This window comes from Thamnophis sirtalis, unplaced genomic scaffold (assembly GCF_051295495.1).
Source record: "Thamnophis sirtalis isolate CommonGarterSnake01/CBP01778 unplaced genomic scaffold, rThaSir2_p1.2 scaffold_1, whole genome shotgun sequence".
Lineage (NCBI taxonomy): Eukaryota > Metazoa > Chordata > Lepidosauria > Squamata > Natricidae > Thamnophis > Thamnophis sirtalis.
In genome coordinates, this window is record NW_028261381.1 from 128,476,894 (window position 1) to 128,498,759 (window position 21,866).

The 21,866-nt window shown below is 43.0% G+C and overlaps 1 long non-coding RNA gene across 1 annotated transcript; it reads left to right on the plus strand.

The window, feature by feature from the left end:
• Positions 1-458: 458 nt before the first annotated feature.
• On the plus strand, positions 459-20,712 carry LOC148049731 (uncharacterized). The gene is made up of 3 exons (XR_015698232.1): positions 459-645; positions 1,697-1,908; positions 19,504-20,712. It is a non-coding gene; the product is annotated as an uncharacterized LOC148049731 (long non-coding RNA).
• The last annotated feature ends 1,154 nt before the right edge of the window (positions 20,713-21,866 follow it).

Below are 21,866 nucleotides of genomic sequence, written 5' to 3' on the forward strand. Positions count from 1 at the left end.
GTGTGCGCACAGCACGCACGCCTTACCAGCAGCCCCTGCGCTCAGAAAGGGGCGGCGGCGATACAGTAAGTGAGTGTGGGTGGGGGAGATCACACGTCCCGCCCCCCCCCCCGTTCCTCCAGCACAGATTCTTTCATCCTCGGCGGCCGTGCAGGAGCCGAGGATGAATCGCGTGAAATCCTGTGCGTGTCACCCCAAATGGCTACGCGTGTCAGCACTGACACGCGTGTCATAGGTTCGCCATCACTGCTCTAGACCAAAGTGGTTCTCAATCATACTTTACAATCCTCCCTCAGTCCTAAAAATAGTCTACTTGTATATGTATATGGATGTATGTACAAGATGTACGGTATATGTAATGTAAGAACACACACTGTTTTCTTTATATGCTTGTTTTATAACCATCTGGAATATGCATGTTTTGTCTTCTTTGTTTCCCAGGAATTATGTGTGGATAATTCAACAGAACATTGTACTTCCCACACTTCACTGTTCATTACTATTTGAATAACTATTGTTTATTATGTGAATTTCTAAACGAATATGTTTTCACTGGGAGGAGCCTGGACATTTTTTCAATGCTGAGGAGTCCTTGGTATTCTCTTGAGCTTATTTGTTTCCTTGCAGACATTTCATTACCCAAAGGTAACATTTTTCAATACTACTAGAACACACTGTAACTGTGGAATCAGGAATAAAATAAAATAATTGCCTGGGAATTAAAGGAGACATTCCTAATTCTACAAACTGAAAGAAAGGATGGGTAAATATTAGGGTTTTTATTTTGTGATTGCTTTTTAAAAATGTATTCTATAGTCTTTTGAAAAGATCAAAAATCATTCCTGAAGCATCTTAAAAATCTAATGGATATTTTATATTGGTATAGACTGAATAATTAAAAAATATTGCGTTGAACCAGCATATTATTGGAACATCCTATTCAGAAACCATAGCAAGGAATATGTTAACACAAAAAAAACCATGTTGGCATAATTTTGTATATGTTTATATAGGAATAAATCTCAAATAATCCAGAGCACCTTTCACATATGGTAATTAAATTTCTACAAAAATAATGTATTTGGGAATATTCTGGCCTGAGTTCTAAGGAACACAATTTAAAATCAAGAAAAATCAAAAGTACCAATTTCCTTTTCTTGCCTGAAGCAGCAAATTCAGTGCTACTGAATTGGGCAAGGCCTTGCACAAGTCACAGAAAAAAGAGGGTGTAACAGCAGCAGGCAGGAAGAAAGGCAATATTAAGACATATCCTATCCATATCAGCAGTTGCAAACAGCCTCCTTACATCCTATAAAATAAGAATACTACCCTATATGCACATGTTAGAGTCCATGTCATAAACTGACAGAGGCCATAAATAGGAAGTCAAAAGATTATAACAGTTTAAATACAATTCTAGATCTGCCATTAATAAGTGCTGGTATATACAGAAGCAAACAAGACACTGCTCTCCTCTAATTAATTCATGAACTTTAATAAACCCTGCTGATCTTTTGATTCCTTGGACCCTGTGAATTTGTTCCCGTTCTGACATTGCTGGAGATACAGTTTAAAATATATTTTGGCATAAAATTATTCTTTTTTTAAAAAAATTATAATTTAAGAATAGAAATAAGTTTTATCTCAAATGGGTTCAACTCTGATTCAATTGTATTGTTCATGTCTTTTCAAATAGTCTCAATGAAATTACCTCAGGCGTGAAATGCTATCATCTTTGCTACCAGTTCAGAACTGTGTATGCGCAGAGCATCTGTGATGACATCTGGGCAGGTGGGCGGAGCCTCCTGCCACCGCCACTACTGGTTTGCCTGAACAGGGGCGAACCGGAAGAATGTCATCTCTGAATTACCCCATTCAACTTCCTTTCTCTACCTGATTTCTCTCCAGGTATGTTGGGCCTATAATTTACCCAAATTTCTCGGCAACCAGCTGAACTAAAACAGAGAATTTTGAAAATCATAATCCAAGGATATCTTCAGAACAGATGGAATGGCAATTTTTGATTAACCAAAAGCAAATACTTTATTGTGCTCTTGTTGCAGTGAAGATGATCAGAAGTATATTTTCTCTAGCTCCTCATCACTGTTTAATACTGTACACTCAATTTGTTTTTTTGGGGGGGGGAGAGGATCTGATTTCCAAGCACAAAATAAAGGTAAAGGTTCCCCTCACACATATATTCTAGTCATCCCCGACTGTAGGTGCTCATCTCTATTTCAAAGCCTAAGAGCCAGCACTGTCCAAAGACGTCTCCGTGGTCATGTGGCCAGCATGACTAAATGCTGAAGGTGCACAGAACGCTGTTATCTTCCCACCAAAGGTGGTTCCTATTTTTCTACTTGCATGTTTACATGCTTTCGAACTGCTAGGTTGGCAGAAGCTGGGACAAATAACGAGAGCTCACACTATTGCGCTGTGCTAGGGTTTCAAACCGCTGAACTGTCAACCTTCTGATTGACAAGCTCAGCATCTTAGCCACTGAGCCACCATGTCCCATAAGCACAAAATACACTTGAATAAAATCTTGCATGAATATGACAACCACCTGAGCAGAGATTAACACTAAGATTAATACTAGACCAACAATCAAATAAACCCCAAACAAGGAAGTACCTAGACAGAAAAGCTAACAGTAAGCAACAGCCAAATCAAGGAACCACCAAGAACACTCTCACCAATATTGACAGAGCAAGCCACTGCTGTAAGATCAACTCCCATTCCTTTCTAGCACTGATGATGTTATCTAGTTTGGTAATGAAATGTAAGAAGAAAAAACCACCAAGCTCAAAGAACCCCAAATAGGATGACATTTGTGTGCAGAATGCATGCAAGCATTAAACATTCAGTAACTATCTACTATAGATATTGTTACCAGTAACTGTGTAGCACATTCAACTATCTTCTTTTTCAAGTCCATTACTTATAAGGAACTACTTCAAAGATAGAACAGGGAGGAGGAAGAGGAGGAAGCTGAGAGTTCACCCACAGTTTCCCATGGAGTAATGTTCTTGAAATCAATTTTAAGGGCAAAATAATAGTGTTCAAGAGCATAAAATTGCTACAGTTTTCATTGGAGACATGGATATATGAAGATTAATACTAGCTACAATAATTGAGAAAGCAATTTCAATACTCTAAAAGAAAGATTCACTTTCAAAGCTTTCCTCTTCAGGCCAACAAGCTGAATCAAAAGAGACATTTCCTCATAATTGCATAGTCTTTTTGGTTTCTTTTGAAAAAAAGAAAATACACACACACCCCTCCCAATCAATTCAGATTTTGTGAAGCTGCTTGTATTCAACTGTAATTTTGTTACCTGATTTCTGGATCCCTGCCTATGGTTTCCATGACAATTGTGGCCTGCTCTTTATAATCTGTCTCCCTGGAATTTCCTGATTATTCAAAAACTCTTCCAAGGAGGTGGGGGGGCAAACACACTATTTTAGACAGTATTAATGTAACCGTGCAAGGTTTCTTTTAGAAATTTGCTAACTCGTTCACCTGGAAAGAGAGGTAGGAAGATAAATGCAGACTTTGAAGTATTTATTTAAATATTATTTTATAGGTCAAAAGAGAGGGAGAGGAAAAAATAAAGGTTAAAAACCAAAATTGTCTGTATATAATATCTCACATGATTGGGGCATTTCCCAAGGGGCCATTTGCTTTCTATTCCAGATGTTATTAGAAAAATATATACCAATAGTTTTAAAATGATTTTGTTTCATTCTAAAAGAACACACACTCACACACACACTCAAACACACACACACACACACACACACACATGTACACACATATATGTGAAACAAGAATGATACAGAATTTTTTTAAAAAAAGAGCCCAGAAGTCATTAGATCTGTTGCTTAGATAATCTGGGATTATCACTTGCATATTTTGGATTTGCTTTGAAAAGGAACGGCAGAAATAATCTTACATTTGTGAAAAACTGAATAGTTTGTGATTTGTAGAACTAATATTTGAGTGGGAAACCTAGCTCTGCTATGCTCAGATTATTTTCATACCTATCCATCTTGACTTTCTAATCAGCACACTCTTCAGCAGTGTTTCTCAAACTTAGCAACTTTAAGACATTTGGACTTCAACTCCCAGAATTCTCTCTTCTTTCTCTCATCCTCTTTGTTTGACCTTCATTCCTATGCAGTCCTTGACTTACAACCACAATTGAGCCCCAAATTTCTGTTGCTAAGTAAGATAGTTGTTAAATAAATTTTGCCCCATTTTGCGACTTTTGTTGCCACAGTTGTTAAGTGAATCATTGCAATTGTTAAGTTGGTAACATGGTTGTTAAATAAATCTGGCTTCCCTATTGAATTTGCCTGTCAGAACATTGTAAAAGAGGTTCACATGACCCTGGGACACTGCAACTGTCAACACAGTCAGTTGCCAAGCATATGAATTTTGATCACATGATCATGGAAATCAGTGATGGAATTCAAATTTTTTTACTACATGTTCTGTGGGCATGGCTTGGTGGATGTGGCAGGGGAAGGATACTGTAAAATCTTCATTCCCTCCACACTCCAGGGGAAAGTTAGTGCAAAATCTCCATTTCCTCCAGATCAGCTGGGACTAGGGAGGCAAAGAATAGATGGGGGAGGGGCCAGTCAGAGGTGATATTTACCGGTTCTCCGAACTACTCAAAATTTCTGCTACCAGTTATCCAGAACCGGTCAGAACTTGCTGAATACCACCGCTGTTGGAGATCAGTGGTCGTAACTATGAAAAATAGTCATAAAGCAGTTTTTAGTGCCATTGTAACTTCAAAAGTCACTAAATGAACTGTTGTAAGCTGAGGACTACTTGTAATGGATCTAGGCCTGTGATGGTGAACCTATGGCATGCGTGCCAGAGGTGGCATGCGGAGCCATTTTTTTAGAGGACACAAGGTGTTGTCCTTTTTATATATCGGCGGAGGGACGACGCGCAGCCAGGGTTCAAACAACAACTGGTTTATTCTAAGCTGACAGCGATTCGAAGAACAGAACGCGCGCCAAAGGTATTTATACTAACGTTTAACCAATCACCGGCCGGGGACTAGACAGCAACCGCTGACGTCAGTCCCTCGGCCAATCAACTGTAACTTTCGGCCGGCAACACCCTCTGAGGCTTTCAGCCAACCAGAAAGCCCAGAGGCTGTTGCTGGCCTCATGAATATTAATGAATACTTAACACCCCTTTCCCCCAGTTCTGCGCATGCCCGAAACGGAGCATGCGTAGTCCTTAAGGTATGCTGGGCGGCGCCGGACCCGCCCAGATCTTCTCATTGCAGGGGCAGTCGTCGGCGGAGGAGGACCTCCTCGTGGTAGCTCCTCCCCAAAGGGAGTGGAGCTCCGAGGCACGCCATTTTGAAAAGGCCCAGAAGGCGGGCTCAACTGCAAAGGTAGGCTTGGCCGTGGGGGCGCGTCACCAGGAGTAGGAGGGACCTTCTGGGGAGTGTCCCCGGGGTTGTGCTTGAATGTCGGAAAGTTCCCTAGGACGGGTTGAGATGTAAGTTCGGCGTCCTTGTAGGTGGCGCTTTGGTAGGTAGGGCCTGGTGTGGCGAAGGCCCTTGTTTGCGGTCTCTCGGCTTGAGTATTTTGTGGATGGCACAGGTGGAGGCCTGGAGTGGCGAAGGCCCTTGTTTGCGGTCCCTCGGTTTGAGTATGTTGTGGTTGGCACAGGTTGAGGCCTGGAGTGGTGAAGGCTTCACAGGGCAACCCCGGTATTGTGGTGTTGTCAATCGGGGGTTCGTGGCCACCGGCCTGCGACGGGAGACGCCTCCTTAGCTGATCCAGATGGCGTCTCCATTGGGATCCGTCAGCCAATTGGATCCTAAAAGAACATGGGCCGGTCAGGGCAACGATAGAAGCTGGCACCCATCTCGGCTCCCCCGCAAAGGACCGGGCCCACACGTAATCCCCTAACTTAAAGGAACGGGGAGGGAGAACCCCCAGATTGCTCGGCTGATCCCCTGAATAGAGCGGGTGAAGCCTATCCAGGGGAGTCCGCAGGCGCCGACCCATCAAGAGCTCCGCGGGGCTTTTGTTGGTGGTTGGGCAGGGGGTGGAATGTTGGCTTAGCAGGTAAGCCGCCACCCTCGCCTGCCAGTCGCCCCGGTCCATGCGGCCCAGCGCCTCCTTCGCTGAGCGGACCGCCCGCTCCGCCCGGCCATTGCTGGCCGGGTGATACGGGGCTATGGGCGCGTGCCGGATCCCTTGCTCGGCCAAGAATTCCTGGAAAGTGGTGGATGTGAACTGGGGCCCGTTGTCCGAAACCACCACGTCCGGCAACCCATGGGTTGCGAACAATTTCCGTAAAGCCCTGACCGTACTCTCGGCTGTGGTAGAGCCCATGAGGACCAGCTCCACCCACCGGGAGTAGGCATCCACCACAACCAGGAAGTTCTGGCCGTGGAAGGGACCAGCGAAATCGATGTGGAGGCGGGACCATGGGCCTCTCGGAGCCTCCCACTCTCGAGCAGGCCCGGCAGGGGGGTTGGGCCTGGATATTTGACAAGTCGTGCAGCGGCCTACATAGGCCGCTATCTCTGTGTCCAGCAAGGGCCACCAGACATAGCTACGGGCCAATGCCTTCATCCGTGCTATGCCCGGGTGGTCCTTGTGGAGCAGATCCAGAACTTGTGGCCGAAGCGCGGCGGGGATCAGCACCCGATCCCCCCAGACGAGACAACCCCCGTGGAGGGAGATCTCTGCCTGGCGATTTTTAAAGGGCCGAAAGCCCTCTGCCACTTTGTCTGTTGGCCATCCCCTCAAAACCCAGGAAGCGACCTGGGAGAAGATTGGATCGGCCTTCGTGTGGGCTGCCACGTCGGCGGCGGAGATTGGGAAACCGGAGGAGGCAATGGAGAGGACGGAGAGGGCTGGGACGGTGGCGGTGTCCGTCTCCGGTAGCGGGCAACGGCTGAGGGCATCCGCATGCCCCAGCTGTTTGCCAGGACGGTAGAGCAGCGTATAAGAATACGCTGCGAGGAACTCCGTCCAGCGAGTCATTCGGGGGGATAGAATGGCAGGGGTCGGCTTGTCGCCCGCCAAAAGCCCAAGGAGTGGCTTATGGTCGGTGACAAGAGTAAAGTGCCGACCATAGAGGTAGTCGTGGAACCTCTTAATCCCGGACACTGCAGCCAGAGCCTCCTTGTCGATCTGACTGTAGTTACGCTCCGCCGAGGAGAGTGTCCGGGAATAAAAGGCCACAGGGGCCTCTGAGCCATTCGGGAGGACATGGCTCAGGACCGCCCCTAGACCAAATGGGGAGGCGTCACACGCCAACGTCAGAGGCATCCCGTCATGATACTGAATCAGGACTGCCGATGACGTCAACGTCTCTTTGACAGCCGCGAACGCATGCGCTTCGCGGCTGCCCCAACGCCAGGCTGCGGATCGGTCGAGCAACCGATGCAGCGGCTCGGCTAGTGACGCCTTGTGAGGAATAAAGGGGGCGTAGAAATTGAGCAGCCCTAGGAACGCCTGTAGCTCCGCCCTGGAGGTGGGAGCAGGGGCGTTCTTAATGGCGGCAATTTTTAACGGTGTAGGGTGAATGCCTTGGGCGTCTATTAAGAAGCCCAAGAATTCTACCCTAGGGACAGCAAATGAGCATTTGCTGCTCTTCAATTTCAATCCCGCGCCCCTGAAACGACTGAGGACCTTCCGTAATACATCGATGAGTTCTGAGCGGCTGGCTGCAGCGATCAGAACATCATCGAAATATGGCACAACCCCCGGTAGTCCATGGAGCAGACGCTCCATGAGGCTCTGGAAGATCCCCGGGGCAACGGACACGCCGAATTGAAAGCGGCGACAACGGAAAGCCCCACGATGGGTGACGATGGTCTGGGCAGCCGCCGCATCGTCATCCACCGGGAGCTGTTGATAGGCCTGCGCCATATCCAGTTTGGCAAATATGCAACCCTGCCCCAAGGAGTGGAGCAGGTGTTGCACAACAGGGACTGGATAGGGGTTTGCCTGAAGGGCCAAGTTGATCGTCGACTTGTAGTCGGCGCAGATTCTCACCGAGCCATCCGGCTTGACCGGGAGGACTATGGGGGTCTCCCATGGAGCGTGATCAACTGGCTCGATGACACCCTGCGCCAAGAGTTTGTCAAGTTCGGCGTCAACCTTGGCCCTTAAGGCAAAAGGCACCCTGCGGGCTTTCAGCCTAATGGGAGCAATCTGGGGATCTAAACTAAGGGAGATGGGGGTTCCCTTGTAGCACCCGAGCTGACCATCGAAAACGTCAGAGAACTCTTTTAAGACGTCCTCTACTGAAGAGGAAATCACCCAGTGCACCCCCCCAATGGACAACCCCAGTGCTGGAAACCAGTCAAGGCCGAGAAGGGCCGGCAGGGCGTTTTTTACAATAATGATTGGCAGCTCCCCATTAAAAGTGCCATAATTGACAGGAATAGGGAAAGACCCCAGGACGGGAATCAATTTTCCCTGGTAGTCCCTTAAAAGCAAGCGGGTTGGGGCTAACTTTGTTTGGGGCACCGCAGGGCAGAGGCGGGAGAACATGTCCCAGGACAGCACGAACGGGAGGAACCGGAGTCCACCTCCATTTGGCACGGCTGACCTGCCAGGTGGACATTGGCTGTTATTTTTCGGGATCCGGAGGAGGCCTGGTTGATTGAACTCTCCATTTCCTGCGGTGCGGACACATTGTGGCAGTCGTCTCCTCTGCGCGTTGGCCGCGGTGGCTGGCGGCGCGGCTGCGATTTGGGTCTTTCGTTGGCTTGGAAGAAGGCAGGGGCCGGCAAGGATGCTCGGCAGACTTGGGCAATGTGCCCCTGCCTCTGACAACGGTGGCAGATGGCGTTCCGGAACTGACAGGTCTGGCGGTCGTGGCGGCCTCCGCAACTAAGGCAAGACGCCTTGGAGGTTTGCGGTGCTGCCGCTGAAGGAGCCGGTTGTCTTCGCCGAGGTTGGGCACGTACTTGGCCGACGTTGTCGGGCTCCGGGTCCTCGGACGGCGTAAAGTCATCATAGTCAATGTCATGGATTTGGGAGGCCGGTGGAGTGAACGGAACGTGCCCTGGAGTTTGTGATGATAGTTGTAGCCGCTCCAGATCCGCGGTGGATTGCTCAGAGAGCTCAGCTGCTCTGGCGATCTCCACTGCTTGTAGGAGAGTAATATCGTGGTGGCGGAACATGCGACTTCTTAGATGGACATCCCGCACTCCGCACACGAATTGCTCAACTAAATTTTCTTCAAGATTTGAGAAATCACACTGGGACGCTACCGTGCGCAGGGCTTCTAAGAACTGACTAATTGACTCTCCCGGCTTTTGCACTCTTCTGCGGAACGCAAAGCTGCGGGCAATTTTGGAAGGTGTCGGGGCATAGTGCCCCTTCAGTTTAGCCATCAAGTTGTCCCAACCTAATTTATAAGCTGGTCTGGGAGCAGCCATAGCTCTGGCTGAGGCGAACATAGAAGGTTCGCAGCAGGATAAAAAGAAACTACACTTCTCCTCATCGGTTTGAGCCTGGTTCTTTGTAGCAATTAGGTATGTCTCAAACCGCTCCATGAACCCTTCCCAGGATTCACCGGCGGAGCCGAATGGAGCGAAAGGCGGCAAAGAATTCATGTTGGCTAGGAGTTAGTGACAGGCTGAGGAGTGGGAGGCTGAGGAGAGGAGGTCGTGACAGGAATTTTCCCTCAGCGTTCGGTGCCGGCGCGAGTAGCGGCTTGTGGCAGCTGGCTGATAGAACCTCTCTCTCTACCCTAGGCTTGCGTGGAATCGCGATCCCACCCTCGTCGCCAGTTTTATATATCGGCGGAGGGACGACGCGCAGCCAGGGTTCAAACAACAACTGGTTTATTCTAAGCTGACAGCGATTCGAAGAACAGAACGCGCGCCAAAGGTATTTATACTAACGTTTAACCAATCACCGGCCGGGGACTAGACAGCAACCGCTGACGTCAGTCCCTCGGCCAATCAACTGTAACTTTCGGCCGGCAACACCCTCTGAGGCTTTCAGCCAACCAGAAAGCCCAGAGGCTGTTGCTGGCCTCATGAATATTAATGAATACTTAACACCCCTGTCAGTTCCAGCGTGCAGCTGACTTCGACCTTCTTTTGAGGCAGTTTTTCGCCCTCCGGAGGCTTCCTTGAAGCCTCCGGAGCACGAAAAACAGGCCCTACGGGCAAACCCCAAGTTTAGGGATATACTTCTAGTTTGCTTGTAGGGCCGTTTTTCACTTTCCAGACCCTTCCGGAACCTTCAGAAGGCTTCCTTGAAGGCTCCGGAGGCCAAAAAACGCCCCTACAAGCAAACCAGAAATCACCATTTCCAAACTTCCAGGTTCCCCGTAGGACCGTTTTTCATCCTCTGGGGGTTGGGGAAACAGGGAGGCTGTTTTTGCCCTCCCCAGGCTCTTAGAAAGCCTCTGGAGCCTGGGGAGAGTGAAGAAAGCATGCCAAAAGCGGGGGGAAGCGCTGGTCACGCTCGCATGCGCACTGGGGTCGCGCTCATAGCATTATGGGTGTGGCACGCCTGCACATGACCCCCCCTGCACTCCCCCTGCTTTTGACACAGGAGCCAAAAAAGGTTAGCCATCACTGATGGATTCAGTGCCACAAAGTGAATCTCTGCTTTCTCTACTCTTTTTCTTGGAACAATCCAACTTTGACATTCTCCTGGCAACTTTTTCCCACATTATTTGGTTCCATTTAGCAGGCTAGCATAGCTTTCTAAATGGCAAGGACAAAAAAATAACTATGTTCCAAGATCATGGAAGGAAACTTCATCAATGATTATTAACACATAACTATTTTTAAAATGTTTACAGTATAGAAGCAAGGTTAGATAGGCTATCCATTAGCAGAGATATTCAAAAGCCACTGATGGCTTTTGATATATATATATTTATATCTTCAGGGAACATTTTTATATTGAGAAGTAATCCCTTTCTACCTGATATAGAATTACAGCATGTGGGCACATCAATATCCCAGAACCTGTTGCCAATTTGAGAGGATGATACATTCCATTCCATCATCTATCAGGATATGGCTATGCTATGGTTAATGGACATCAGTGATTCAAAACCTTTGGAGCACAGAAATTGGGGGCGCCTCTAAAATTATTGTGGAGGGTATTTATTTTAGAAGATATTTCAGGACATGGCTGTTTAAAACACAAATCAGGATTTACTAATATATTCTGGAGTGCTCTTGGTAGATTGATTTGACATCTGATTTATGTCATTTTATTTTATTAAATTAGATCTAGAATTAGTGAGATATACAGTGATTTTTTCCTTATATACACACATCACAGAAATATTTGTAAATATCACAGTAATATATGGGTCATGGACATTTATTTATATATTTATTTATATAAAGATTAGTAAATAGCTGTCCGAATAGGACAACAGCAAAGGACACATGCAGGGAATAGAAAGAAAGACCAGTCACAATGGAAAAGTACAAAGAGGTAGCCTGGAATGATCTTGTCAGTGTCAAGAAAATGAAAGCTTAGAATGAACTGAATTTATCGACAATGCTAAGAATAACAACAAGCAATTATTTAGATATATTCAAAATAAAAAGAAAAGAATAAGTATACAGCTGCTCAATAAAGAATGGTAGATAGCGAAGAAAATGCAGAAACACTGAAGTCTTATTTTAACAGAAATGTGTGTATTCCACCAGGAAACTGTAAAGAACAGGACGAAAGAATAAGACAGAGACATGAGACTGATGGAAATATAGTCAAGGAATACCTATTTACTTTGATGAGTTGAATGAATGAGCCTACAAGAAGATTAATCACATTTTAGGATACTGAAGGAACCTAGCTGATAACCTTTCCAAAAGCGTTTTGTAATATCTCTGGTTAATTCCGGGAGAAATAGTGAAGTGCCAGATGACTGTAGAAGAGCAGATATCATTCTTATCTTCTAAAAGTGAAACAGGAAGATCCAGATAATTACCAGTCAGCCTGACATTAATACCTGAAAAGATTCCAGAGCACATCATAAAGGGGGCTGTCAATTAGCGTTTCGAAAACTGTGTGGTATTTGAAGGCAGCAACTCTGTTGATCTTCTTCTGGGCGTATGGCAAGATGAATTGTGGGGAGGGAGCAGTGTTCTTCAGAGAAATGTTCTTTCCTGCTGCCTCAAGGATAGGGAGAAAGTACGTACTCAGGGATACGTAGATAAGTCCTGAGACTCATCCCTGAATCTGTCACTGCTAAGCTTATAAGTGTGCTTGCATTCCTGTAGGAAGATGTACAGTATTGTCATGTCTGAGGTAAATTCTAAAAACAGCTGACTCAAAATAATACTTTGAGAGAACTCATCAGTGATTCCTTATTATTTTGAAAAGAGGTATGAAGTTGGGTGCCACAAGGAACTGCTCTGCATCCTCTAATCCAGGGGTCACCAACTGGTGGTTCGTGGACCACTGGTGGTCCGTGAGTAAATTTTGGTTGTCCGCAGAAAAAATATTTTTATTTTTTATATTGCACTAAATCAGGGGTCCTCATACTAGGGCCACTGAGCCGGATACGTGCAATGAATGTTTGTGTTGCTACAGAGTCTCCCCCTTTGGTGTTTTTTTGTGTGGGTCGGAGTGGGGGAGGGAGAAATTCTGACTTGGGGTCTGCTTTGGGAGAAAGCTGGACGGAAGTGCCGCTGGTGACAAAGAGCTGGAGGGCCTTGTTCCAGTGGGACTGCATCATGGCCTAGAACTGGCTGACCAACTCTGCCCAGTGAGCCTCCAGGGGTCAGTACCTGGCCTTGCACTCCCACAGGTCTTCCCTCTGCTTGGAAAGCCTCTGCTTGTAGTCCGCAGTGAGGTGCTTCTGCTGAGCCTCCTTCTCATTCAAATCCAATTTGAACTGAGCCAGCTGTTTTGCCAACACGTTCTTGTGGTGGCTGCTTAGCTCCAACAACTGCTTCCTGTTGGGGCCCTAAGGAGCCCAGACATGCAGGTGAGGAGTGGCTGGGAGGGAGGAGCAAGTGGCTGGTGAGGTGCTCCTTGATGTGAGTGATATTGAATTGGTCACATCCACCCAGTCACATAACCATTTAGTGTTCCGCGGGATTTAAAATTATGTATTTAGTGGTCCCTGAAGTCCGAAAGGTTGGTGACCCCTGCTCTGTCCAAGGGTCCCCAACCCCTGGACCGTGGACCGGTACTGGTCCATGGTCTGTTAGCAACTGGGCCGCAGAGCTGGAGGTATACAGTATGTGAGCAACTGAAACGGAAACCATTCCTCCGTCCCCGGTCAGAGGAATAATTGTCTTCCACAAAGCCAGTGCCTGGGGCCAAAAGATTAGGGGCCACTGCTCTAATCAATATATTCACAATGAGTTGAGTGAAAAAATATAGGGATTGCTTATCAAATCTGCCCATGATGCAAAATTGATGTTATAACTTTTAAAAAAATTCATTTAAAAATGTTTTAAGTCTGTAAACTTTCATGAAACTTCTTTTATCAAGGAAAAAATAAAAATATATTTTATATATTTTATAAATATATAGCTATAGATATAGATCCAAAAATCCATTAACAAACAGCTTCCAGATGTGATTAAGAAAGTATTTGAACTCTGTATCCATAATAGCTTTGAACCATCGCATAAGCAGAAATGGCTTTTCCTATCTCCCAGTACTCTAAAACCTGCCAGAAGCTGCTGTCTTACAACCTCCTTGCAGGGAACCACTGAATGGAGTGCTTGTTAGCAATCATACTCCTCTCCTTGCTCAAGAGAGAAATCCCAAGGTTCTAATCCAGGGATCCTCAAACTTTTTAAACAGGAGGCCAATTCACGGTCCCTTAGACTGTTGGGGGGGGGGGGCAGACCAGCAGGGTGGGTGTGGCTAGGTGGTCATGTGACTGGGTGTGTGGGCAATTTAACAGTCCATTGAACAATGCACAAAAATTAAACTTTAATTTGTTTTGCTCCTGGGGGTGTTTTATTTGCTTTTGTTTGCATGTTGGTCTTTTTGTTGCCTTTTCTTTTTACTAGATTGTTTTTTCAGTTGTTTAGGAGTCTAGTGGTCCACTTCAAGAAACTCAGTTTTGCAGCAATTCTTCTCAGCCCCAAGGAGCTTGAGAAATCTCTCTCTCTCTCTCTCTCTCTCTCTCTCTCTCTCTCTCTCTCTCTCTCTCTCTCTCTCTCTCTCTCTCTCTCTCTCTATCTATCTATCTATCTATCTATCTATCTATCTATCTCTCCATCTCCATATCTCCATCTCCATCTCTATCTCTTTATCTTTTGGAGGCGGGGAGGCGGAAAATAGGCCATTTTTGCCAGGTTTTTGTCTATTTTTCACACACACACCCCACACCTCCAGAAGCATTCTGCAGGCCAAAATTGTTGGCTTTACCTTTCAGTTCCAGCCCGCAGGGCTCATGAAGGTAAGTCCTGCGCTCGGCTGAAGGGTGGGCGGGCTATGTGGGTGAGGCAGCCTCGTGATTGTGCGCGGGCCATAGTTTGAGGACCCCTGTTCTAATGCATTCACCAGATTCTCATTCTGTCATAGTCAGTTGCTCCACTGTCACGGAACTGACTTCAGCCCACCATTATTTCCCTGGATGCCAGAAGTAGATTTTTTTTTCAAGAAATATGTATAACCACCAAAAACTAAAATCTTTTTAATTATTTAGAAAAGGGAAGAATAGAAGCTTGGGAATAGCTTTCATTTAGTAAAAGATGTGCAGAATTAAATAAAAACATAGGGAGCATAGGAAATAGTCAAAAGAAATGCCAGAAACATTCATAAAAACCACATTGTTTTCCCAGACAGAAGTCATTTTCCTAGCCTATTTTCCTACACATAAATGAATGATTGGGGTTTGTAATGCCCATACAAAGTAAGGGCCACCTGTGGACAGTGTGGAACAGATGACTAATAAGAAGTACATATTTATTGCATAAAATCATTTTGCAAGAACACTCTGGATGTAATTATTTTATTAAACTAAAACAAAATGCAAAGTTTGAAGATAATAGCCACAGGATTCAAATGCAGAAATAAAAAAAGGTTATTTTAAAGTTTTTTAGACATATTATAGACTAGCGTTTCCACTTTGGTGTCTTATAAGCATGCATAAGGCAGCCCATGCCAGTCCCTACTAGTTTACACAGCTAAGAAAAAATCACTATGAGATCAGATTAATCTGTATTGAATATTCCTGTCATTTTCCACATTGAGCTCTGGAGCAACCAGTATAAGAAAGTAAGTTGTTTTCCTAGGAAGGCTTCCATTGCTCCCAGTTATAAAGCTGAACCACATATATGGGAAACTAGTGAAGAGTGTGTTCTTAAATTCTACATTATTTATAATTATTAAATCCTTATACTGTCTGAAATGTGCCCAAACAGATTGCTACTGTTCTTATTAGCAAAAAATGCTGCTGCTGACTTAGGCACAGCTGTCTGGTATCCTACCATATACCCTGTGTCTGTATTAAAAAGTTATATGGAATTCTTGACTAAGGCTAAAAAGTATGTCATAAAATATGAATTTATATTGTAGCGTGGGGAATCTGTTGCTCTTACTCTTCCCTGTTTCTAAGCAGAATAGAGTGAAATAATTTTACTCAGTACTATTAAATTCCTGCTACTGTATATTAAAATATCACCCCTGGAAAATAGTACAGGCAAGCCTCATAAAAACAATTTTTTAAAGCTGAAGTATGTGCTTGTTACTGTACTGATATGCAATTTGAAACATAATTCTAGATTATCTTTGCTGTTACCACTTAGGCTTAATAAGGAAAAACACCCTATGGAGACATGTCACATACCAGCCTAATGAAGAACTCTAAATGAAGGTTACAATAGATAAGGAAGGAGGAAACCATTGGAATAATAAAAATAAATAAAATTAAGAGCAAGATGCATAAGCTCATGCTTTCTACATATGCTGGAAAACTGTTCCTGTCCTGTTCAGAGAAATTTGGAGCTTATTCATATCCTTGCATTCATTCTGCTGCCTGTTGCCTTTGAATTTTGTGTGAATAGAGCAAGGACCTTCATTTGTTAAAAGAAAGTCATTATACTAACAAGCAAAAAGGCATTTCGAAACACACTTTGACCAATTAGAAATAATGCTTTATTTTCTCCCGCTGTCGTGTATTTCAGTCATAATCCAGCTCTAGTCCCCTATAATTGGTGACCAGAGGCAGTGGCATTTATTAAGGGTCATAGGTACTTACCTTATATACACCATTATTTTATTTAGCCCATTACTTTTGACACTGCTGGATGTGCAGGTATGAAAACAAACACAAAACAAATACTGTAAGTCCCCCTGAGTAATTTATTACTAAAGCCAATTTAAAAAAAACAAACCCTTAAAATGACAACACAAGACTAACCATTATGTTTGCTTTGAAATGTGAACCTGTAGTCCTTGACTTACAACCAGAATTGGGATCAGAATTTCTATTGCTAAGTAAGGCAGTTAAGTATAGCACCCAATTTTGTGACCTTTTTTTTGTCATAGGTGTTAAATGAATGATATGGGTGTTAAGTGAATCCAGCTTCCCCCATTGACTGCTTGTTGGAAGCCAGCTGAGAAGATCACAAATGGTGATCATGTGAACTTAGGATGCTGTAACCATCATAAATTCCTGCCAGTTGCCAAGCACCTACGGTAAAGTTTGATCAGATGCCCATAGGGTGCTGTGATGGTCATAAGTGTGAGGACTGGTTGTAAGTCACTCTTTTCAGTGCCATTGTAACTTTGAACAATCACTAAATGAATGATTGAAAGTCAAGGATTACCTGTGTACAATTGAAAGCAGTAGTTTCCAGCATTCTTTCTCCATGGTTTAAATGAAAGGTAATGAAGCCTGTTCTTCTTGAAATGTGAGCTGTCTGTACCTGAAAAAGGGCTCATAAAGGCAAAGACAAATTCTGAAAATAAAATTCCTTTATATCAAGAAAATATTTTTATAGGTAGAGTAAGGAAGTCAAGTTTATTTATTTATTTTATTTCTAAGGTTTGTATGCTGCCCACTCTTGAGAGACTCAGGGCGGCTTACAGATAAAAAGGAAGGGGGAACATACAAAAACTAAAAAAACAACATTAAAATTCCACAACATTCATAGCTTAGGATGGGGCTGGAAAGATCAACAGCCCCAGGCCTGCCGGAACAGCCAGGTCTTGGTCGCTTTGCGGAAGGCCGGAAGGGTAGTAAGGGTCCGGATCTCCACGGGAAGATCGTTCCATAGGATAAGTTCTTCCGTGTGACCCCCGAAATAAGCGCTTGGTTTTATTTTCAGGGAGGTCTTATTATTTTTGAGATGCAGGAGGTAAGTGTGATCACTTCATGGCTGCTGCTGTGTTGCAATACTTCCCGGGAGGCTTATTTTCAGGGGAGGACTTATTTTAGCACATGCGCTCAGAAGCCCAATTGGGTTTACTATCCGGGAGGTCTTATTTTCAGGGAAAGAGACTTTTCAGCATCCATTAGAAATTGCTCATGAACATTTACATTATTGTTGAGGAGGGGGAGAGAAGTAAAATCCACAGACCTCAGCCTGACTTTCACCAATTTTATCTACATTGTGCCCTAGCCTGTTGCTTTTCAGTACTATGACAACTTTTTCCGGCCAGATGTCTTCCAGACTTTTTTGGACTATGAGTTCCACTATCCAATCATCATTGTTTTACTAATAAAGGAGAATATTTGTAGCTCAGAGTTGAAATGAGGGGTCCTTGGTGCTCTCTGAACTTGCTTGTTTTCTTGCAGCCTGATGATGTTACCTAGTTTTGATAATGAAACATCTGCAAGAAAACAAGCAAGCTCAGAGAGCACCAGTGACCCCTCATCGTTGTTGTGCTAGCCAAGGAATTGAAGGGTTTCCATGGCCGTGTTTAAGATGCTGGATGCATCTATTAAGACCTTTAAATTTGGGTCTTCACTTCTCCCAGGACCATTTCTTGTGGTCTGCTGCAGGATGTAAATGGGATGGCATTCATATGGAGAGCTTCTCAGCTGTGGAACAGCTTGCCTTCCCCAAGATCAATATATTCCCCTCAACAAGGCAGTAATTACTCTGCTCCTGTTATGTGAGGCAGTGGCGTTTGGATGGTGATTGATCAAACTGGTTGTTATGTTATTTATAGGGGTTGTTTCACTGTATGGTTTTAATGTCTTATGGGTGCAAGCCACCTGGAATCTTTTCTGGGGGAACAATACAAATAAATAAAGCTATCCATTTGAAAGGAGAGCAATTGTAAGATGTTCGTTTCTGTTTCTCTAGATAGAAAGCGTGCTTAGTGATCCTGAAGAGCAAAAGGAACACATCCTCTGATCACATTTTATTAGTTGCATGACAAAAAAACCTGCTGAGTTGTATTCAGAGTGTTACACTGTCATTTTGGGAGTTATGTGTTGCTTATCCTCTCTGCTGAAGGCACCATTTTCTTATCATCTTTTTTTCCCTTCCAAATTAAAGCATACGGTACTCTCTGGACCCCAGGGATATCTCTGGAGATTTTTGGCTTTGCTGCTACCACCAACCTCTTTTCTGGTTTGGAAATTATTATTCTTTTCTCCTTTGGATCTTTATGTACATAAGAGGTGGGGAACGATGGCTGGCTCAAGAACTCTGGGAGTTGAAGTTGACAAGGGTCCCTTTTCATAAAAGGGTCATCATCACTCCCCACCCTTGATGTACAAAATAATGTGACTTGGGTGGAAGGTACAGAGCAGCACAGTCATTTTGTTCACTTTTAAATAAGGAAACATACTAGCTTTTATTCAATAATTTAAAATGTGTTGTAAACAGGTTCCCTTAATATTGCAAAGTATTTATAGCCTGTTAATCCTTGAGCACTCTTGTATTAAATACATACTCATATACCTGTAATTCTGAGAGATAAAGGTGCTCTTTGATTTCTGTCAGACCAATCCAGCCACATCTCTCAAATCCATTTTTTCCCTCAATTTCTTCCTCCTTCCAAAATATGAACTCAGGAGAAGGTACATTATTTTGATTGACAGTTCTACTACCCACTCATCATAAATTCCATTAACCATTGTTTACTTGCTGTGTTTAGGGTCATTCAAATGAAGAATGAGATAAAGCTTTTTAGAATAAATACATTGACAAATGGCCCATGATCAGCCATGAAGTGTTAAGAAGAGGCAGCCTTGTATATAAGAAACATTAAAAAGTGATAATGGAATTCTTCTCATCCATGTGCTTGCTTTTGTTGATGAGTATCGTAGAAGCAGCAATTAAGGAGTATGAAAAAGGCAGGAGCCCTACCTGAAATCCTCAGCGAAACTTCAATATGGAACCCAACCCAACATCCAGGATGTTTCTAAAACATTAACCAATTTAGGAAGTAATTTAGGAGCTGCACGATTACATGCAGCCTGTCATTATGTGTGTATTGATTTAAGAGAAGGGGAAAGAAAGATGGTGAACTATAGACATTGGAAGATAAATCTATTTTACTTTATAAGCTCATTTTGCTTATCTTATTGTAGAAAGGAAACGGCTCCAGCAAGTGCATCTCCTGGAAAAAGGAAGTCTTTTCTGTCTCAAACCAAAAACCTACAAAGGCCAATATTCACTTTTCAAAAATAGAGATGTAGTGTTACATGTAAGCAGGACATGAGGACAGCAACTATGAAGACACTAAGGACTATTTGATCACTTTGGATTGCTCACGGAAAGCACTTGAAACAGGGGAGTTTGCACATTATTTTTTTAACCCTCAGCTGATCTAATCAAAGCTGATTTCAGATTGATAGTTTTATTTCTCATGATTTACCTGGTTGCTTCTGCTTTTGGTGATATTTTCCCAAATATTTCTCCTCACATATTTTATAAAACATTTTTTTTATTTTATTTACATCCCATTTTTTTCTGCCATCAAGCATCCATTGGCATTTCTTCATTTCACTATCCATTCAACAATCTTTTTCTGATATTTACATTTGACTTTTAAAATATATTGTAATGAATGAGAAAAAAAAACCCTCTTTGAATAAACTAACAGCGATGTTTCAGCATAATGACTGGCTACAGATATCAAAGATTTATTCTGGGGAGTCTTTGCAGAACGTTGAACTTTGAAGATGTCATTTGCCCATGCTGAGTCCATTGTCTTGTAAGAATGATAGAAGTCTAGATTTGTGCTGCGGTTGTATTCAGCTGTGAAACATAGCTAGGAATACAGAATATCAAATGTTATGGCAAACTTGTACTGAGATTTCAAAAGCCAAGGTATGTGCCAACAAAGCACAAACCTATAAATGACACTCCCTGTGACGTAATGTGATATAAATGATAAGCAACAAGAGATAATATAGGAGAACCTTATAACACCATACATTGAGATCTTCTCCTCTGCACCAATTGAAATTATCTAAGAAGTGGAACCACTGTAAAAGAGTGCTGTGGATTCCAAACCCATACAGGTGACCAAGACAGATATCAGGTTCAATGATATAGGAAGAGCACATTTCCCTTCCCATTCAGGTCCCACTTCAGATTATCTAGCAGTGTGACTAATGCAGTTTCTGCCCCTTGGTGAGAATCCAGGCTAAAAAGAATCCAGATAAACCACTTCTCTTATCTTTCCGGAGAGCTATCAGTTTTTCCATAGCCACCCCCCCCTAAAAGCAAGGTTGGGCAGTGGTTCATAAATTCTAATATTTATGAAGCAAACAATGAATTGTATTTACTATGTTTAGAATCACTAGTTCTGACACACAGATTTTATTTGAGACCCATCTGTTAGTTTCTTGGATTTTTAAAAATATCTTGTTTTTGTTTCAGGTTTCCCTCTTGTACCCTCTTGTTTATTCATTTCTGGTCAAATGTAATCAATTACATAAAATAGTGCAATCCAGTAGAAAATAAAATTATTTCACACATGCATACACACAGAGGCTAAATGCATTTACAATTGTTACTCATGAATCAAAAAATGAACATGGCAATCAATATTATTTTATCTCAGTACATTTTTTTAGTAAATATTGAAGTATAACAAACTGAACATTTAGGAAAGGGCACAATTAAAAATCTGTTTTGTAAGTAGTCAGTTGTTTTATTCTATCAAATCCCAGCTCTTGTTTCCAAAGTTTTATATTCACAGAAGTTTATCGTGTCCTTTCTCTTTTGGTAAAATTACTGTATACTGCCTGCATTTATGTAGCCGATCATTTCTCTGATTGTAAGAATCTTAACAAATAATTAAAATTGTAGTTCTGGATTATCATTGACGAATGAACAAGCAAGTTTACTTTTGTCACATGTGATATTTAATTGATCCATTTGATCACTATCCTCAGTTCAGGAATATCATCACATATTATAGTTTATTATAAATTTAAAATCAGCTGTTAAATACTATTTTTCAAAACATAAAGGCTCATAAGTAAAATACTACATATAAAACAGATTTGAGTTTGAAACCAATACACTATACAGTATACACATACAGAGAGAGAGGTTATTTTATATATGACTTTTAAAGACAATGACAGCTTAAAATTTGTAGCTGTGTTAAGTGAATAGGTCTGTAATATTTAATATATAAGAGCAATGATTTATGCCTCAGTATTTTAATCAGATTCTATTTTGATATATTGATATTGGAAATTTCTAAGCTATCTTAAAGTATTCTAAAATTATGGACAGGATTAGATATAATTTTAAGCAATTCTTCTACTTCCTAAAGTAATGGCTGCATTGGGCACTTGCAACACATTAAAAGACTTAACAAATGCATTATTTCATATGCATCTGTGAGACATAGGGATCTACGACAGCTTGTATGAGAAGTGTGCTAGTCTTTAAAATGTTACAGATTATTTTCAGATGATATCTCAGTGATCAT